The 18,226-nt window shown below is 38.0% G+C and overlaps 1 protein-coding gene and 1 pseudogene across 1 annotated transcript in view; one reads left to right on the top strand and one right to left on the bottom strand.

Annotated features, from left to right (window-relative positions):
* LOC143648547 (uncharacterized) overlaps positions 1 to 18,226 on the bottom strand; it is a 104,638-nt gene that overhangs the window by 62,123 nt on the left and 24,289 nt on the right. The window lies entirely within an intron of this gene.
* Positions 4,017 to 6,182, top strand: LOC143647995 (macrophage metalloelastase-like; annotated as a pseudogene).

Below are 18,226 nucleotides of genomic sequence, written 5' to 3'. Positions count from 1 at the left end.
TCTAGAGGCTTCATAGGAAAGTCTGACAACCTGGTGGGTCTTACCCTCAGGGAAACTTAATACAGGCTACTATCTCCTCTAGAGAAATGGGCCTATCTAGTCTGGAAAAAAATTTGATTGGGGTCAATCATATTTGGGGAGACCCTTCTCAAAAAAAAGGTTCCAAAAGGAAGGTATTTTAGTTTGTAAAATCTGCCAGAATGCAATACGTCAGAAATGGAAAGGCTTTTAAGTCAAGTTTACAGTCATGAAAATGTCCATGTTAAGGCACCAACAAAAGCTTATGTCCACACAAGAAAGGCCAATACTACATCCAGAGCACCTATGTCAGCTGGGGTCTTTGGCCTCAGGATACCTCTGTCAGCTGGGAGGGCACATGGTGACATCTGCTAGATTTCCCTCCAGGCTTCTTGTTTCATGAAGTTCCCCCTGGGATGCATTCTTCCTTCATCTTCAAAGTTCTCTATTGGTGTGGGCTCTCTCTTTCATGGCTCTTTCAAAAATGCTTGTTTTTTTTTAAAGGATTCCAGCAAACTAATTAATACCCACCTGGAATGTGTGGAGTCACATCTCCATCTATTCAAAGGGAGGAAAACTGCTATTGCATCCTATAGGCTATGTTTAACAGGAAAACTTGAGCAGTACCACAGCAGCAGCAGGGGTAAATAATGCGGGGAGGGACAAGAGTTAAGGGGGGGGGTTAGATTTCCTATTTGGTGAGGGTGTGTTTATTGCTTATCTTTCTCTTGGTAACAATGAAGTTATCTAAAATTGAGAATGTTGATGAACTGTGGACTTTGTTCATTACATGTGATGCCTAATGAATGCAGGTGGCTGAAGGATGCACTGATTGAGAAGTAGATTGGAGAACAATGGCATATACATGGAATCAAATATTGTGCTGTTACAAAAAGGAATGAAGTCGTGAGGTATGCAACATTGTGAATGAACCTGTGGGACACTTGGTGAGGCAAAATACACCAGAAACAAAAGAACAAATATTGCATGGTCTCCTTTAGAAAATGCTTATAAGAAAACAGGGGACTAGATTGTAAGCTCTTATACCAGACACACTTATCCAGAGAGATAAATACTGTTTCTGGATAAAAAGAGAGGCTGTTTTATATATGTATCACCTGCTATTTAGAGGTAAGAATGAAGCTGATCAGGTCAGGATTAAAGTAATTCAGAACACAGGGGTAAGGAAGACATTGTCTGTATTTTAGAACTGCACCTACATTTTGAGACCAAAGGAAGAAAGGTTTATTTTGCCTGGAACCTAAATTTTCTGTAGCACATGCTCTAACTCAACCTGTCTGGACATCTCATCGAATAGTTGAAAAAGGGAGACCAGAAAAAGAATGAGGACCTTTAATCCTGTATAATTTAACGTAATGCCAGAGGATGTTGAGCAAATAATTAAAAAGTATTGGCAAAGTACCTTGAGGATGGGGTAAAAAAAATATATGGAACTATTATAGGCTGCCATTAGGGAATCCACTGATAGTGTGTCAAAAATTAGGGACACCCAAATTAATAGGCCAAGCCCTTGATCTTAAGGTAAGCCTATGTAAGCTGAGGAGCAGCTTAGCCTACCTATAGGTATGCCTCAGAATTACTTCTGGAGGATCTCTTTTGTGTGGCCTCACTCTCTCTAAGCCCAACTCCGTAAGTGAAATCATTGTCACTATGTGGGACATGATATCCAGGGGTGAAAGTCTCCCTGGAGGCATGGGACATGACTCCCAAGGATGAGTCCAGCCCTGGCATCATGAGATCAACAATTCCATTCTGACCAAAAGGGGGAAAAGAAGTGCAACTAATAAAGTACCAGTGACTCAGAGAGTTTAAATAGAGTCGAGAGGCTACTCCAGAAGTAACTTTTATACAACCTTCAGTTAGACATTGCTACCTATCATAACTTGCCAAACCCCAACCAAAACCATTCCAGCTAATCCCACAGAACACCTAGGGCAATATATAAGATTCTACAAATGTTCTATGCACTAGGGTAACTTTCCAGAAACCTACACCTCCAGATGGGTCCCTGGCCCAGATAAATCCTGAAACCTAGAGGACCCAGCCTCTCCAGAACATCAGCTACTTCCACCTCCCTACCCCATGCTCATATGCTCAACCCCTCCATGTGGTGGAAGCCAGGCTCTCCCCAATCCCCAAAGAATGTGCTCCACTCTCCCCAAGGCCTGAGACGGCACCACTCTTCCACTGTAATGAGGTGGAAGGCCCATCCTCTGCCTTTGGACAAACTCACCCTCTCCACATGTTTGGGCGAGTCCACTCTCCTATTCTCAAAGTTTCTTGACTCTAGACTTTAGCTTCCATAGTTCCGCCTCTGAAGTTCTTTTTCCTCCAATGTGTCCCTTTTCTGTTCCTCTCAGTCCAGACTGGCAGTGGTTCTGTTTATACAGATCCTGCAAAATTCTTGTTGGCTTTCTATGTAGTATGCTCAGATCATACGCATCAGACATAAGCAGTTTCCACAAATCCTTCCTGAATAACTCCATCTCCAATCCCAGTTTTATCTGAAATGGCTGACTGGTTCCACATTTGGCTAAATCCTCACATGGGGCACCATTATCTGGGGTCTCCTTTCCCAGAAGCCCAGAATTTTCTAGAACATCAATTTCTGGTTTCTTTGTACTCAAGAGTTCAGTTCTCAGTTTATCTCTTTCCTGTTGCATTTCATTAAAAGCTTCAAGGAGAAACCAGGCTGAACTTAATTTGAAAAGCTCTTCTGCTAAATGTCCATATTAGTGGCTTTTAAAATCTGCCTTCCAGCCAAAGCCACTACTCAATTTTGCCAGATTATCTACCATTTTAAAACAAGGATAGGCTTTCTTCCAATTTGCAATAAATATGCTTCATTTCTGTCTAGAGCCTCACCAGAGGTATCTTTAGAGTTCACATTTCTACCAACAGTCTCTTCAAAGCATTCTATACCTTCTCTATCAAGTGCCTTACAAATCCTTCAAAATCTTCCCCTTATCCATTTAAAACCCTGTTTAAAAATATTTAAAAAACATTTTTGATATTTGCAAATCACAGCAGCAACCTCAGTACCAAAATCTGTTCTAGTTTGCTAGCTGCCAGAATGTGATAACCCAGAAATGGAATGGCTTTTTAAATCGGAAATTTATTAAGTTGCAAGTTTATAGTTCTAAGGTCATGAAATTGTCTCAATTAAAACAGGTCTATGAATATGTTCAAATTAAGGCACTAAGAAGAGGTTACCTTCACTCAAGAAAGGCCAATGACATTCACAGTTTCTCTCTAACTGGAAATGCCCATGGCAACATGGCAATGTCTGTTTGCTTTCTCTCCAGGCTTCTTGTTTTATAACGCTCCCCTGGGGTATCTTCCTTCTTGATCTTCAAAGGTCTCTGGCTGTGTGGGCTGTATAGCTCTTTCCAAAATGGTTCCCTCTTGAAGGGCTCCAGTAAGCAACTCCACCTTGAATGCATGGAGACACACCTCCATGGAAATCATCTAATCAAAAGTTACCACCCACAATGGAGTGGGTCACATCTCCATGGATAATTTTAAAACTCCACCCAGCAATACTGAATGAAGATTAAAGGACATGACTTTTCTGGGGTCCATAGAACCAGCACAGTATCCCAGAAGGAGAAGAGCAGGGAAAGGATGCAGAAGGAATAATGGAAAAAATAATCACTGAAAATTTCCCATCTCTTAGGAAAGACATAAAATTACATATCCAAGAAGTGAAGCATACTCCAAATAGACTAGATCCAACAGATTGTCAAATACCGAAGACAAAGAGAGAATTCTGAAACCTCCAAGAGAAAAGAAATCCATCACATAAAAAGGAAGCTCAGGGTTCAGTTCCCAGTGCCTGCCTAGGCAAAAAAAGGAAGCTCAATAAGACTATGTGTGGATTTCTTAGCAGAAACCACAGAGGTGAGAAGACCATGGTATGATATCCTTAAGATTCTGAAGGGGAAAAACTGTCAACCAAGAATTCTATACCCAGCAAAACTGTCCTTCAAAAATGAGGGGGAAAGGAACTGAAAAGGAACAGGGTAAATTGGGTTAAGCCTTTCAGAGGAAGTTTAGAATGAAGTTCCTTCTATTTATTCTCATCCTGCAAGTTACTACTTCTGGATCTGTTCCTTTGACCAGAGATACAAATGCAGAAGAAAATGATATAGTGTTTGCCAAAAGGTACTTGGGAGCCTTTTATGACCTCGATATGGAAAAATTCCCAATGACAAAAAAAGCCAATGGAAATCTCATGCAGATTAAAATCCAAGAAATGCAGCAATTCTTGAGGTTAAAAGTGACTGGGCAAATGGACATTTCGACTCTGGCAATGAGGTGCACCCCCTGATGAGGACTGTCAGACATTCATCATTTCAAGACAAGGCCAAGGAGTCTAGCATGGCAGCAACGTTATATCACCCACAGAATAAACAATTATACCACTGACCTGGCACCTGCAGATGTCAGCTATGCCATCCAGAATGCTTTCCAAGTTTGGAGTGATGTGACCCCCCTCCTTGAAATTCAGAAAGATTAATGCAGGTAAGGCTGACATTATGATCTCTTTTTCACATTGAGCTCATGGATACTTCTACCCTTTTGATGGAAAAAGTGGAGTTTTAGCCCATGTTTTTGGCCCTGGAGCTGGTATTGGAGGAGATGTGCATTTTGATGTGCAAAAAATATGAACTAAAAACAATAGAGGCATAAACTTGTTTCTTGTTGCAGTTCATGAGATTGACCATTCCTTGGGTCTTGACCACTCCAATGACCCAAGGGCCATAATGTTTCCCACCTACAGTTATGTTGACCCAACTCATTTTGTCTCTCTATTGATGACATATGTGGCATTCAGTTCCTCTATGAAGGTCCAGAACAGCGCCAACCCATGTGTGGTGGTTTGAAATGATGTATGTACCCTAGAAAAGCCATGTTTTAATCCTAATCCCATTTTGCAAAGGCAGCTTTCTAATCCCTATTCAACATCGTATGTTTGAAACTGTAATTAGATCATCTCCCTGGAAATGTGATGTAATCGAGAGTGGTTGTTAAACTAGATTAGGTGACGGCATGTCTCCACCCATTTGGGTGGGTCTTGATAAGTTTATGGAGTCCTATAAAACAGGAAACATTTTGGAGAATGAAGGAGATTCAGAGAGAGCAGAGCAGAATGACATAGCCACAAGAAGCAGTCCACCAGCCAGTGACCTTTGGAGATGAAGAAGGAAAATGCCTCCCAGAGAGCTTCATGAAACAGGAAGCCAGGAGAAGAAGCTAGCAGATGACATCGTGTTTGCCATGTGCCCTTCCAGATGAGGGAGAAACCCTGACCATGTTCAACATGTGCCTTTCCACTTGAGAGAGAAATCCTGAACTTCATCAGCCATCTTGATTCAAGGTATTTTTCCCTGGATGCCTTTGGTGGGACATTTCTATAGGCTTGTCTTAATTGGGACATTTTCTTGGCCTTAGAACTGTAAACCTGCAACTTATTAAATTATGCTTTTAAAAAGCCATTCCATTCCTGGTATATTGCATCCAGCAGCTAGCAAACTAGAACACCATGCCAGGCCCTAACAGTACAGAATTGTGTGGCCCCAATTTGAGGTTTGATGCTGTCACTACAATTGGAGATAAAATATTTTTCTTTAAAGACAAGTTCTTCTGGGGAAAGCACACTGAGATACCTAAGATTAGCATTAGTTTACTTTCTAATTTATGGCCAACTTTGCCATCTAGTATTCAAGTTGTTTATGAAATTGGAGCCAGAAATGAAGTTTTTCTTTTTAAAGATGACAAAAACTGGTTAATTGGCAATTTAAAAACACACCAAACGATCCTAAAAGCATACATTATTTGGGTCTCCCTGGACCTGTGAAAACAAAAAAAATGATGCAGGCATTTTTAACCTGCTTCTCTACAAGACCTACTTTTCTGTAGAGAAGTGGCACTGGAGGTATGATGAGAAAAGATAAAACATAAACCCTCATTATCCCAAATTGATTACCAAAATCTTTCTAGGAATTGGGCCTAAAATTGATGCAGTCTTCTACTCCAAAGGACACAACTATTTCTTCCATGAACCTCACCAACTTGAATTTAACATCCAATCCAATCATGTCACCAGAAGGTTGAAAAGCAATAACGGATTTGGTTGTTAGGAATGGTGTCACTAATGGTGTTTGTCAGTTTACTTCAGTTTAATAAGTATTTAATGCATAAAAGTTTTCAATTTTGAAAACCCTTAGGATATGGTGACTTATCAGTTTTTGACTTGCAAAGAGAATACATTTTTTGGAATGTTCTGTAAAGTTGGACTAAAATTATAATTACCTTTTGGCTTACCTAAAATGAACAATTTCATTGTAAAAACAATGTATTTAGGACTTTGAAAATGACAATTGTGATGTACTTTTATTCTGTTGACTTAACATATTAACTAAAAACATTGAAAGGAAGTATTGGTTTTAAAAAAAATGAGGGGGAGATTAAGATATTTTTAGATGACAAACAGTCATTGACAGAATTTGTGACTAAGATATCAGCCCCACAATAAATACTAAAGTGAGCACTACAGGCAGATACAAAATGAAAGAAGAGACAGGTATGGAGAAGAGTGTAGAAATGAAGACTTTCAGTAAAGATAAAAAAGAAAAAAATTTAGAAATGCCATATGTGCCAGTTTGAAAGGACTTATGTACCCTAGAAAAGCCATGTTTTAATCTTAATCTTCTGGGAGAAACAGTTTATTCTAATCCCTATTTAGTACTATAGGTTGGAAACTTGATTTGGTTATCTCCATGGAGATGTGACTCAATCAATTATGAGTATTATACCTGATCAGATGGAGACGTGTCTCCACCCACTCTATGTAGGTCTTGATTAACTTACTGGAATCCTATAAAAGAAGAGACATTTTAGAGAAAGTCCCTTTTTTAGAACAAGGAGAGAGCCACAGAACCATGACAGAAGGACAAGAGAACCACAGAATCCACCAGCCAGTTGGACCTTTGGAGATGAAGAGGGAAAATGCCTCCCGGGGAGCTTCATTAAACAAAAGGCCTGGAGAGAAAGCTAGCAGATGCTGCCATGTTCACCATGTACCCTTCCAGCTGAGAGAGAAATGCTGAATGTCAATGGCCTTCTTGAATCAAGGTATCTTTCCCTGGATGCCTTAAATTGGACATTTCTATAGACTTGCTTTAATTGGGACTTTTTCATGGCCTTAGAACTGTAAACTTGCAACTTATTAAATTCCCCTTTTTAAAAGCCATTGCTTTTCTGGTATACTGCATTCTAGCAGCTAGCAAACTAGAACATCATTTAAATATACACGCCAAAATGGTAGAAGAAAGTACTGCCTTTACAGTAATAACATTAAATGTTAATGGTTTAAACTCCCAATTAAAAGGCATAGACTGGTAGAATGGATTAAAAAACTTGACCCATCTATAGGCTGTCTTTGAGAGACTCACTTTAGACCCAAGGACAAAATCAGATTGCAAGTAAAAAGCTAGAAAAAGATATCTCATGTAAACAATAACCAGAAAACAATGGGGGTAGCCATACTAATATTTGAAGAATTTGACTTCAAACATAAAACAACTAAAAGAGACAAAGAAAGAGACTATGCATTAATAAAAGGAAAAATTCAACAAGACATAATCATAAATATTTATGGACCAAGCCAGAGTACTCCAAAATGATGAGGCAAACACTGAAGGGAGACATAGACATCTCTACCATAATAATTGGAGACTTTAGTTCCCCACTCTCATCAATGGATAGAACATCTAGACAGAGGATCAATAAGGAATGAGAGAATTTGAATAATACAGTAAATGTACTAGACTTAACAGACATTTACAGAACTGTGCACTCCACAACAGCAGGATACACATTTTTTTCAAGTGGCCATGGAACATTCTCAAGGAAAGACCATATGCTGGGTCACAAAGCAAATCTCAATAAATTTAAAAAAACTGAAATTTGGGTGCATGAGCAGTTCATGGTAGAATGCTCACCTTCCATGTAGGAGGCTAAGGTTCGATTCACAAACCATGCACCACCCCAAAAAAAAGACTGACATTTTACAAAACATTTTTCCATACCATAATTGAATGAAGTTGAAAATCAATAAAAGGCAGAGGGCAAAAAAAATTCTAAAATATATGGAGGCTAAAGAACACACTCTTAAACATCCAATGGGTCAAGGAAGAAATTACAATTGAAATTAATAAATAATTCAAGGCAAATGAAAGTGAAAACACAACACACCAAAACTTATGGGATGCAGCAAAGGTGGTACTTAAAGAGAAATGTATTACCTTAAATGCCTATATTAACAAAGAAGAGCAAAAATTGAGGAACTAATTGTTCACCTGGAAAAACTAGAGAACAAGCAGCTCTAACCCCAAAACAAACAAAAGGAAAGAAATAACAATATTAGGGCAGAAATAAATGAAATTGAGACTAGGAAAACTATAGAGAAAATCAACAAAACCAGAAGTTGATTCTTTGAGAAAATCAATAAAATTGATAGACCCTTAGCTAGACTGACAAAAAAATAAAAATAAAAGAGAGAGGATACAAATAAATAAACTCAGAAAGGGAAGAGGAGACATAACCATTGACCCTGCAGAAATAAGGACATAATGAGAGGATACCATAAGCAACTATAGGCTAATAAACTAGACAATGTAGTTGAAACGGACAACTTTCTAGAAAAGCATGAACAACCAACATTGACTCAAGAAGAAATAGACAACTTCAACAACGAATCACAAGTAATAAGATTGAGTCAGTCATCAAGAAGCTCCTAAAAAAGAAACACTCAGGATCAGAGGGCTTCACATGTGAATTCTACCAGCCATCTAAGAAAGAATAAGTATCAATCCTGCTTAAACTCTTCAAAAAAATTGAAGAGGAAGGAAAACTACCTGTTCTAGTTTGCTAGCTGCCAGAATGTGATATACCAGAAATAGAACAGCTTTTTAAAATGGGAATTTAATAAGTTGCTAGTTAAGAGTCCTAAGACCATGAAAATGTCCCAATTAAAGCAAGTCTATAATAATGTCCAAATTAAGGCACCAACAAGAGGTTACCTTCACTCAAGAAAGGCCAATGAAGTTGAAGTTTTCTCTCTCAACTGGAAAGGCACATGGCAAACATCACTATGTCTGGTAGTTTTCTCTCCAGGCTTCTTGTTTCATGAGGCTCCCACGGGGCATTTTCCTTCTTCATCTCCAAAAGTCTCTGGCTGTGTGGACTCTCATGGTTCTCATGGTTCTGCTGGATCTTCCGGCTCTCTCCAAAATATTTCCTCTTTTAAAGGATTCCAATAAACTAATCAAGACCCACTGGAATGGGTAGAGTCATATCTCAGTCTAATCAAAGCTGAACCCACAATTGGGCACATACCATCTTTGTGGAGAATAGGGATTAACAGAAACAGATGCCTCCACAAAATGGATCAGAATTAAAACATGGCTTTCCCAGGGCACATAATCCTTTCAAATTGGCACACTACCTAACTTATTCTATGAATCGGCATCACCCTACCATCGAAACCAGACAAAATACAAAAACAGAAAATTACAGACCAATCTCTTTAATGAATATAAATTCAAAATCCTCAACAAAATATTTGCAAATTGAATCCAGCAGCACTTTAAAAGAATTATATGCCATGACCAAGTGGGATTTATTCCCAGCATGCAAGGCTGGTTCTACACAAGAAAATCGATTAATTAATACACCACATCATCAACGTAGAAAAACCACATGATCATCTCAATTGATGCAGAAAAAGCACTTGACAAAATTCAACATTCTTTCTTGATGAAAACATGTCAAAGGAGAGAAATAGAAGAGAACTTCATCAACATGACAAAGGGAATATATGGAAAACCCACAGCTAGCATCATATTCAATGAGAAAAGACTGAAAGCTTTCCCTCTAAGATCAGGAACAAGATAAGCATGCCCACTGTCAACATTGGGCTGGAAGTTCTAGCCAGACTAATTACACAAGAAAAAGAAATAAAAGATATCCAGATTGGAAAGAAAGAAGAAAATTCTCATTGCCAATGACATGATACTCTATGTCAAAAATTTTGAGAAACCTAAAGCAAAGCTACTAGAGCTAAATAAAAAAGCACAGCAAAATGGCAGGGCAACAGATCAAAAGTCCAAAATCAGTAGTGTTTTTATATACTAGTGATGAGCAAACTGGAGGAAATCAAGAAAAAAATTTCATTTACAATAGCAACCAAAAGAATCAAATATGTAGGAATAAATTTAACTAAAGACACAAAAGACCTATACCCAGAAAACTACCAGAAATTGCTAAAAGGAATAACAGAGACCTAAATAAAAGCATACCATGTTCATGGATTGGGAGACTAAATATAGTTAAGATTCAATTCTACCCAAATTGATTTCTAGATTCAATGCAATACCAATTAAAATCCCAACAACTGACTTTACAGAAACAGAAAAACCAATAACCAAACTTATTTGGAAGAGCAGGGTGCCCAAAATAGCTAAAAATGTCTTGAGAAAGAAAAATGAAGTAGGAGGTCTCACATAACCTGACTTTAAAGCATATTACAAAGCTACAATGTTCAAAACAACATGGTACTGGCATAAAAATAGATATAATGACCAATGGAATTGAATTGAGTGACCAGAAATAGACCCGCTCATCTATGGACAATTGATCTTTGATAAGGTGGTCAAGCCAACCCACCTGGAACAGAGTAGCCTCTCCAATAAATGGTCGTTTTGAGAACTGGATATCCATAAGCAAAAGAATGAAAGAGGATCCACATCTCACATCCTATACAAAAATTAACTGAAAATGGATCAAAGACCTAAACATTAGAGCTAAGACCATAAAACTTTTAGAAGAAAATGCAGGGAAATGCCTTATAAAGTTTGTGATAGGAAGCAGTTTCCTAAATCTTACACCCAAAGCATGAACAATGAAAAAAGAAATAGAAAAATAGAACCTCCTCAAAATTAAACACTTTTATGCATCAAAGAACTTTGTCAGGAAAGTAAAAAGGCAACACACACAATGGGAGACAATATTTGAAAACCACATATCAGATAAGGGTTTAATATCTTGAATATATAAAGAAATTCTACAATACAACAACAAAATGACAAACAACCCAATTTTAAAAATGGGCGAAAGATATGAGCAGCTACTTCTCAGAAGAGGAAATACAAATGGCTAAAAGGCATATGAAAAGATGCTCAACTTCACTGGCTAATAGGGAAATGCAAATCAAAACCACAATGAGATATCTCACACCTACTAGAACAGCCATTATTTAAAATAAAAAAAAAAAGAAAGAAAGAAAATGATGAGTGCTGGAGAGGAAGTGGAGAAAGAAGCACACTTATCCACTGTCAGTGGGAATGTAAAATGGTACAACTGCTCTGGAAGGCAGTTTGGCAGCTCCTCAGGAAGCTTAGTAGAGAATTGCCATAGGATCCATCAATTCTATTACTAGGTATATAGTCAAAGGAACAGATGGCAAGGACAAAAACAGACATTTGCACACCAATGTTTATAGCACATTATTTATGATTGCCAAGAGATAGAAACAGCCCAAATGCCCATCAACAGACCAGTGGCTAAATAAGCTGTGGTATATCCATATAATGGATACTACCCAACCGTAAGACAGAATAAAGTCATGAAGCATGTAACAATGTGGATAAATCTTGAGGACATTATGCTGAGTGAAAGTAGCTGGAAACAAAAGGAGAAATACTATATGGTCTCTCACTAATACGAACTAACATTAATGAGTGAACTTTGAGAGTTAAAGTTAAGAACACAGGTTATCAGGAGATACAAAAAGGTTATATATTGGGCACTTGATGCTGAAGGAGTACAGAATGTGCAACAGGACTGTTTGTAAAAATTCAGAAATGGATAGCACAATACTATCTGATGGTAACACAATAATATAGGTACAATGAATAAAGATGAATATCTCTTATTGGTTCTGTTTCTCTAGAGAACCCTGATTAATACATATGGGATGTATGAGGGTATTTTTCTTTTTATTTCTTTTTCTGGAGTGACACAAATGTTCTAAAAATGATCATGGTGATGAATACATAAATATGTGATGAAATTTTGAGCCACTGATTGTATACTTTGGATGAACTACTGTGTAAAGATATCTCAATACAAATATTTTTTAAAAAAGAGTAGCACCTGCAGGGTTTGCTCACAGATTAAATACGTGTTGTGATACAGAGAAAAGTCAAGAGTGAATTTGAAGGTTTTGTCCAGAGCAACCAGAAAAAGTCATCATTACAACTGGAGTCATCATTAATTGAGAAAATGAGGAAAAAGCAAGGTTAGGGTTGGGGATGTAAAGTTAAGAAGAAAATGTTCAGCATTGAGCATTGTATTAGTCAGGGCTCTCTAGAGAAATAGAACCAATAGGATGTCTGTGTGTGTGTGTGTGTGTGTGTGTGTGTGTGTAAATAGATATACTTATTATAAAGAATTAACTCACTTGATTGTAGGAGCTGACAAACCTGAATTCCATACAAACGGTAGGAGGCTGTAAATTCCAAGAGGAGTGATGTTTAAATCTTTAGTCCAAGTCTGGAAAGGAGGTCAGGGAGAAGTAGAAGGTAGAGTCTGGAGGCAGAATTCCTTCTGATTCTTGAAACACTCCATTCTCACTTTTAAGACCTACCACTGATTGGATGAGAGCCACCCACACTGCTGAGAGTAATCTCCTTTACTTAAAGTCAAATGATCCTAATCCCATCAATGAAATATATCCACAGTAACAATGAGGCTATTGTTTGTCCAAACAACTGGACACCATAACCATCAATTCAGCCATCAATTGCCTGTTGTTAATGGACAATGGTGCATATGGATCTGAAGCTCAGGGGAAATTTCTAGACCACAGATGTAAATCTGTGAATCATCAGCATATACATGATATTTAATACTATGGATTGCATGAGCTCACGAAGGAAATTAGCTAATAGAAAAGAATTCCGAGCGTTGAGCCCTGGGGCCATTGAACACTTAGGGATTTATGATGCTTATTAAATATCTAAAAGGAAATACTGAGTAGGAGGATGGGTATGTGAATTTGGAGCTCAGGAGAGAGGCCTGAGTTTGAGCAGTAAATTTGGGAGTCATTAGCATGTAGATAGTATTTAAAGCTATGATACCATATGAGATCATCCAGAAAGTGAGCAAAGACAACAAAGAGAAGAGGTCTGAGACTGAGCCCCTGGCGTGCAGATGTTTAAATGTTGGGGAAAAAAACAGAGAAACCAGCAAAGGAGCATGAAAAGGAGGAGTCATAAAGGAGGAAGAGAGCCAAGGATAGTATTCTGGAAAGCCAAGTAAAAAATTACTTAAGAGTGATCATCTTGGTCAGATGCTGTCAAAGGTCAACTAAGACTCGCTTGTAGGTTTTAACAATGTGGAGAACAGTGTCAACTCTACAAGAGTTGTCTGGTAAGGTGAAGGCCTAACTAGAAATGGGAGAGAAACAAATAGCAGATATCAAATAGATATAACTACTGAGAAGAGTTTTGTTTTCCACAGGAGCAGAAAAATTTGTCCAGCAGGTGAAGGAAGATAAAGAATCTGGAAAATGTTTTTCTCCTGAAAATAGAAGAAATAATAGCATTGCATAAGCTCATGAAAATGACCTGGCAGACAGAGAAAACCTCACAAAACAACAGAGATGAGTCAACTGCTGGTGTGATGTACTTAAACAGGTAATAGAGGATAGCAACTGGTGAGCAAGAGAGGGACTGATCTTAGCCAGGACTATAGATTATTCATCCATAGCAATGGAATTCAGGGTATGTAGGCATAAAGCAAGCAGGTGGGTAGATGTGGTGGTGGGAATATGCTGGAAGTGTCTTCTGTTAGCTTTTATTATCCCATTAAAATAGGAAACAAGGCCTCAGCAGAGAGTGAGGAGGAGGCACTGAGGAGAGAGGAAAATAGTGTCTGGGCAATGCGTGAGTAGAGGAGGAGGGAAATGCAGTTGGTTGCCAGGCAGCATTAGGCACCTACTTGCGGTTAGTAGCAGCTAGTTGAAAGTGAGATCAGACTGTAAGCTGATGTTTTTCTCCAGATACATTCAGCCATACAGAGGCAGACCCTGATAGACTGAGCATTGGATTTAACCAGAGTTGAGATGAACAAAAAAAAATTGTGAAAAAAAAAGTTAGGAAATTTTACATAGAACATAATTATAGCACTTACACAGGGAAAACAGGAAATCTATTGATGGGTGTGGTTTTACAGTAAGTTTTTACAAATTATTACAGTAATTCTCTGATTTTTTTTTTTTTTTTTTTTTTGCAAACTTCAAAACTCATCAATGTAGCTTAAGTAAACTAATATTCAGGGCTATCTCACATAACCAAAGGCAGGAACTAGGTTGAAGATTCACAAGAAATGCAAATCTGAAAGCATTAAAACCAGGCAACTATTCTCTCTGTCCTTTCTCTCACTGAGCATATCTTCTCTTGTACATTTTCTTCTGGGTGAGCTACATCTTTCCCTTGATTTCCTCTCCCACTAATCAATACACAAGTTCCCAACATGGATGCTCTTAGCTCAACCCATAATTCTGGAGGGTTTTATCTGGAATATAACCATCAACTGAATGGTTCTTTGTTATTCTCAAATAAAATCCACCAAAGGCAGGTTGACTGGCCCACCCTGACTCAGAGCTCCTTTTGGTTCAATCAGCTGGAACCAGCAGAGGGGAGTCACCTGGTCAAAATATGGCCACCTCCCCAAATCCTGCCACAGAATACAGGAGAAAGGGGTGTAACTCCAACGAAACAAGAGAGGAGCCTAGCAAGACTCTAAATAATACTCCAAAAAAGCATGAGTGGCTTTCATAATTACAACAGATATTGTTAAAATAAATACGTATCAGAAGAGATCATAGAAAATAAAATAGTAAAAGCTTAGTTTCCCCTATTTTGTCAAATATTCCTTCCCTGTTTCAGGTCACTTTTTCATCATTGTAATTTCTAAGTAGCTTCTGTCAAGTGCCTATTAACACATGGAAAGAGGTCCTTCACTATAGAGAGTGAGACAGGGATAAAGTCAAATGTAACAGTTAAATTTACATTTTTGAAGAAACATTTGAGAAGCTGGAATATATCCCTGACTGTTGACAACATCAAAATTTCTGAAGCATCCCTCTTCCACAGTGAATTCCTAGTGAGTACTTACTGAATGTTATTCAACTTGAACATTAGATTAGGCGGACAAAATGAAAAATAAGTCATCAGTGGAATTTCCTTTTAAAATTATTTTTAATTACAGAAATTGTACATGATACAGTTTGTGGATTTAAAAATTCAAATACAGAAGGATATATAGTAAAAGTCCCCTTAGCTCTACTTCCCTCAACCTTGACTTCCCCAATTCCACAGCCCTCTGCAGAAGAAAACACAGTTCACAATTCGGGATGTACCCTTTCAACTGTTTTTCTAGGTTAACTTTATTTCTTATTCAGTCTTCAGGTTTTTTGTTTTCTGGTTTTTAAACTGCCTTTCTTTCTTTATGCTAATGCCTACTGTCAGAATTCCTGGTCAATTATAAACTCCTATGGCCTTGTATCCTGGCCCCATTAAGACACTTTTAACAATATCCCAATGATCTAACTTCTAAGGCTCTTATATTTCACCTATTTTTAAAAAGCAGACATTTTATGGAGTGGTGAAGCAATCACTTAGAAACATACATCTCTGAAGCCATAATCATTTTATAATTTGTTCTGCCTCACAAACAACCACAGCCAATCTTCCAAGAGGACAATCCTTTAAACCAAATCTCTAACATTAAAGCCGCTTAAAGCTATTTCAGATAATAGAAGCTGTCCAGTCTGTGATGTGTTCAGTCCTTTCCATTTACAGAGGATCTATGGTACTAATAATCAACTTGAAAATGAGCTCTGCACTAGAAATTCAGCAATGAATGAAAGAAATAAGTAAGCTTACAAAATTTATTGGAAATTTCCTTCTGAAGGTCAGAGAATATATCAAGCACATCAGCAAATGCACATTTTTTTAAATAGGATATCATGTTCTTATGTGGCCCTGATGTAAAGTTTATGGTGCTTCCATTCAAAAGAACTGATTAATGACAGCTCAACCAAAGCCCACTTTGTAGATTTGTCTAAATTTCTGAAATAATACATAATATGCAAAATAAATAAATGATATGCAAAAAGGAAAAAATTCTTTGAACAATTCCCCCAGTGAGGAGAAAGGCCCCTTTGTGCACCTTGTGTTCACTCATCTTTGAATAGAAACCCATTCTATTGCTTAAGAATTATGTGGCCTTGAACAAGCACTTGAATTTCTGATTGTCAGTTTCCTCACCTTTAACTTGGGAGTAATAATGTTTATTTCGCAAGGATCATATCATGTATATAAAGCGGACGCTTTGCTACCCAGGGCCTTGTGCCCTCAGCCAGTCATTGATTCCAAATCCACCTGGTAGTAGACAATTCCTGGGCATACTGGGAAAGCCCCACTCCAGAGTGCTGCCTTTGTCTCTCAGCTTTTCTGCTTCAGGACTTATTCTGAAGCTATAAGAGATTGCTCAGCCTTAAGCAGAACAGTTCAGAAACATGAGAGAGCGAGCATCTGTAGGGCTGACCCTCAACCAGTGAAGACTGGGAGTCAGCAGACAAATGCTCCAGCTCCCTATTTTTATGGAGGAACAATTCTGAATATCCTTCCACACATTTCCTTGCAGGGTGTCCTGTGGAATTGAGCACCAGTTGCCTCCAACAATTAGAAGCTCAATAATATCCCCTTTATTAACTTCTTGGAATCATCTCTTAAATAACCTTCATCCCAGTACTGATCTGAGGCTCTGCTTTGGGGGGAAATCAAGCTAAGACACTATACAAAGTGCTTTTAACAGTGCCCAGTACATAAGATGTGGTTAGTACATGATGGATCCTTTCCCTACACTTCTTCAGTGATGCCATTCACTTTACTTGTCAATCAGTCATCCGAGCTTATCAAGGACCCTAGGCAAAACAGTTTTCCTGATATGGATTATCCAGTATGGTAGCCACTGGCCACATGTGATTATCGAGCATTGTTGAAATGTTGCTAGCTCACATTCAGATGTGCTGAAAGTGTAAACTCCACACTGGGTTTCAAAAACCTAGAATGAAAATAAGAAGATCAAGTGCTCATTAATGATTTTTAATTGATAAGTTGAAATGATAATATTTTGGAGACACTGGGTGAATAAAACATACTATTAGCACTAATTTCCTTTCTTTCTTTTCATTTTTTATAATGTGGCCACCAAAAAATTTAAAGTGACATTAGTGAATTGTATTATATTTCAATTGGACAACACTTCTCTGGACGTTGTGGGAAAAAGCCATGGTGTGAACTGAGCAAGTATGTGTGTGTGTGTTACATGTGGCTCATATATTTGGCAGGGTTTTTAGTTATAAGTCACAGAAATAATTTAGGCTGACATAAGTAAAAACGATTCCATTAAAACTAGAAAGAAAGTTTTAAAAAATGATTCCATTAAAGAATAAAGAGGGTTCCAAAACCTGTTCTAAAGAACCAAGCTTGAGGCTGCACTTGCAAGAACAATATGTAGATTGTTTGCAAACTGAATGCCATCATTCCTCTCCCTGTATCTATTTCTCTTTATAATGTGACTTTGAAACTCCTCCCATTAATAAATGGAGTGTATTTCTCTACCCCATAATTTATGGGCTGGTTTTATGACTTGCTTTAGCCAACTACATGTGATGGAAGTGCCAATTGTATCAGTTCTGAACATAGGCTTCAAGAGACCTTGGATGCTTTGCTCTCCTTCTTGGAACCCTGCTGAGTCATCATGTGAACAAGATTGGCCTGCTAGGGGATGAAGGACATGTGGTCCAGCTGTCCCCATCACCTCAGCTGACATTCTGCCAACCACAAGAAACAGAGCTGCCTTGTGACCAGCAGTCTATTTCAGACACATGAGTGAGCCCAGAACCACCCACTTAAGCTAATCCAATTGCCGATTCCACAGCATCGTGAGTTAAATAAATCACTTAGTTTAGGGTGGTTTGTTCCTCAACAAAATCTAAATAATACAATTGTGGTAGTTGGAGCTGTTGTATCTCAGAAAAACAAATTCT

This window comes from Tamandua tetradactyla, chromosome 10 (genome assembly GCF_023851605.1).
Source record: "Tamandua tetradactyla isolate mTamTet1 chromosome 10, mTamTet1.pri, whole genome shotgun sequence".
Taxonomy (NCBI): domain Eukaryota; kingdom Metazoa; phylum Chordata; class Mammalia; order Pilosa; family Myrmecophagidae; genus Tamandua; species Tamandua tetradactyla.
The sequence above is the reverse complement of the archived record's forward strand: the minus strand, read 5'-3'. Positions and strand labels throughout refer to the sequence as shown.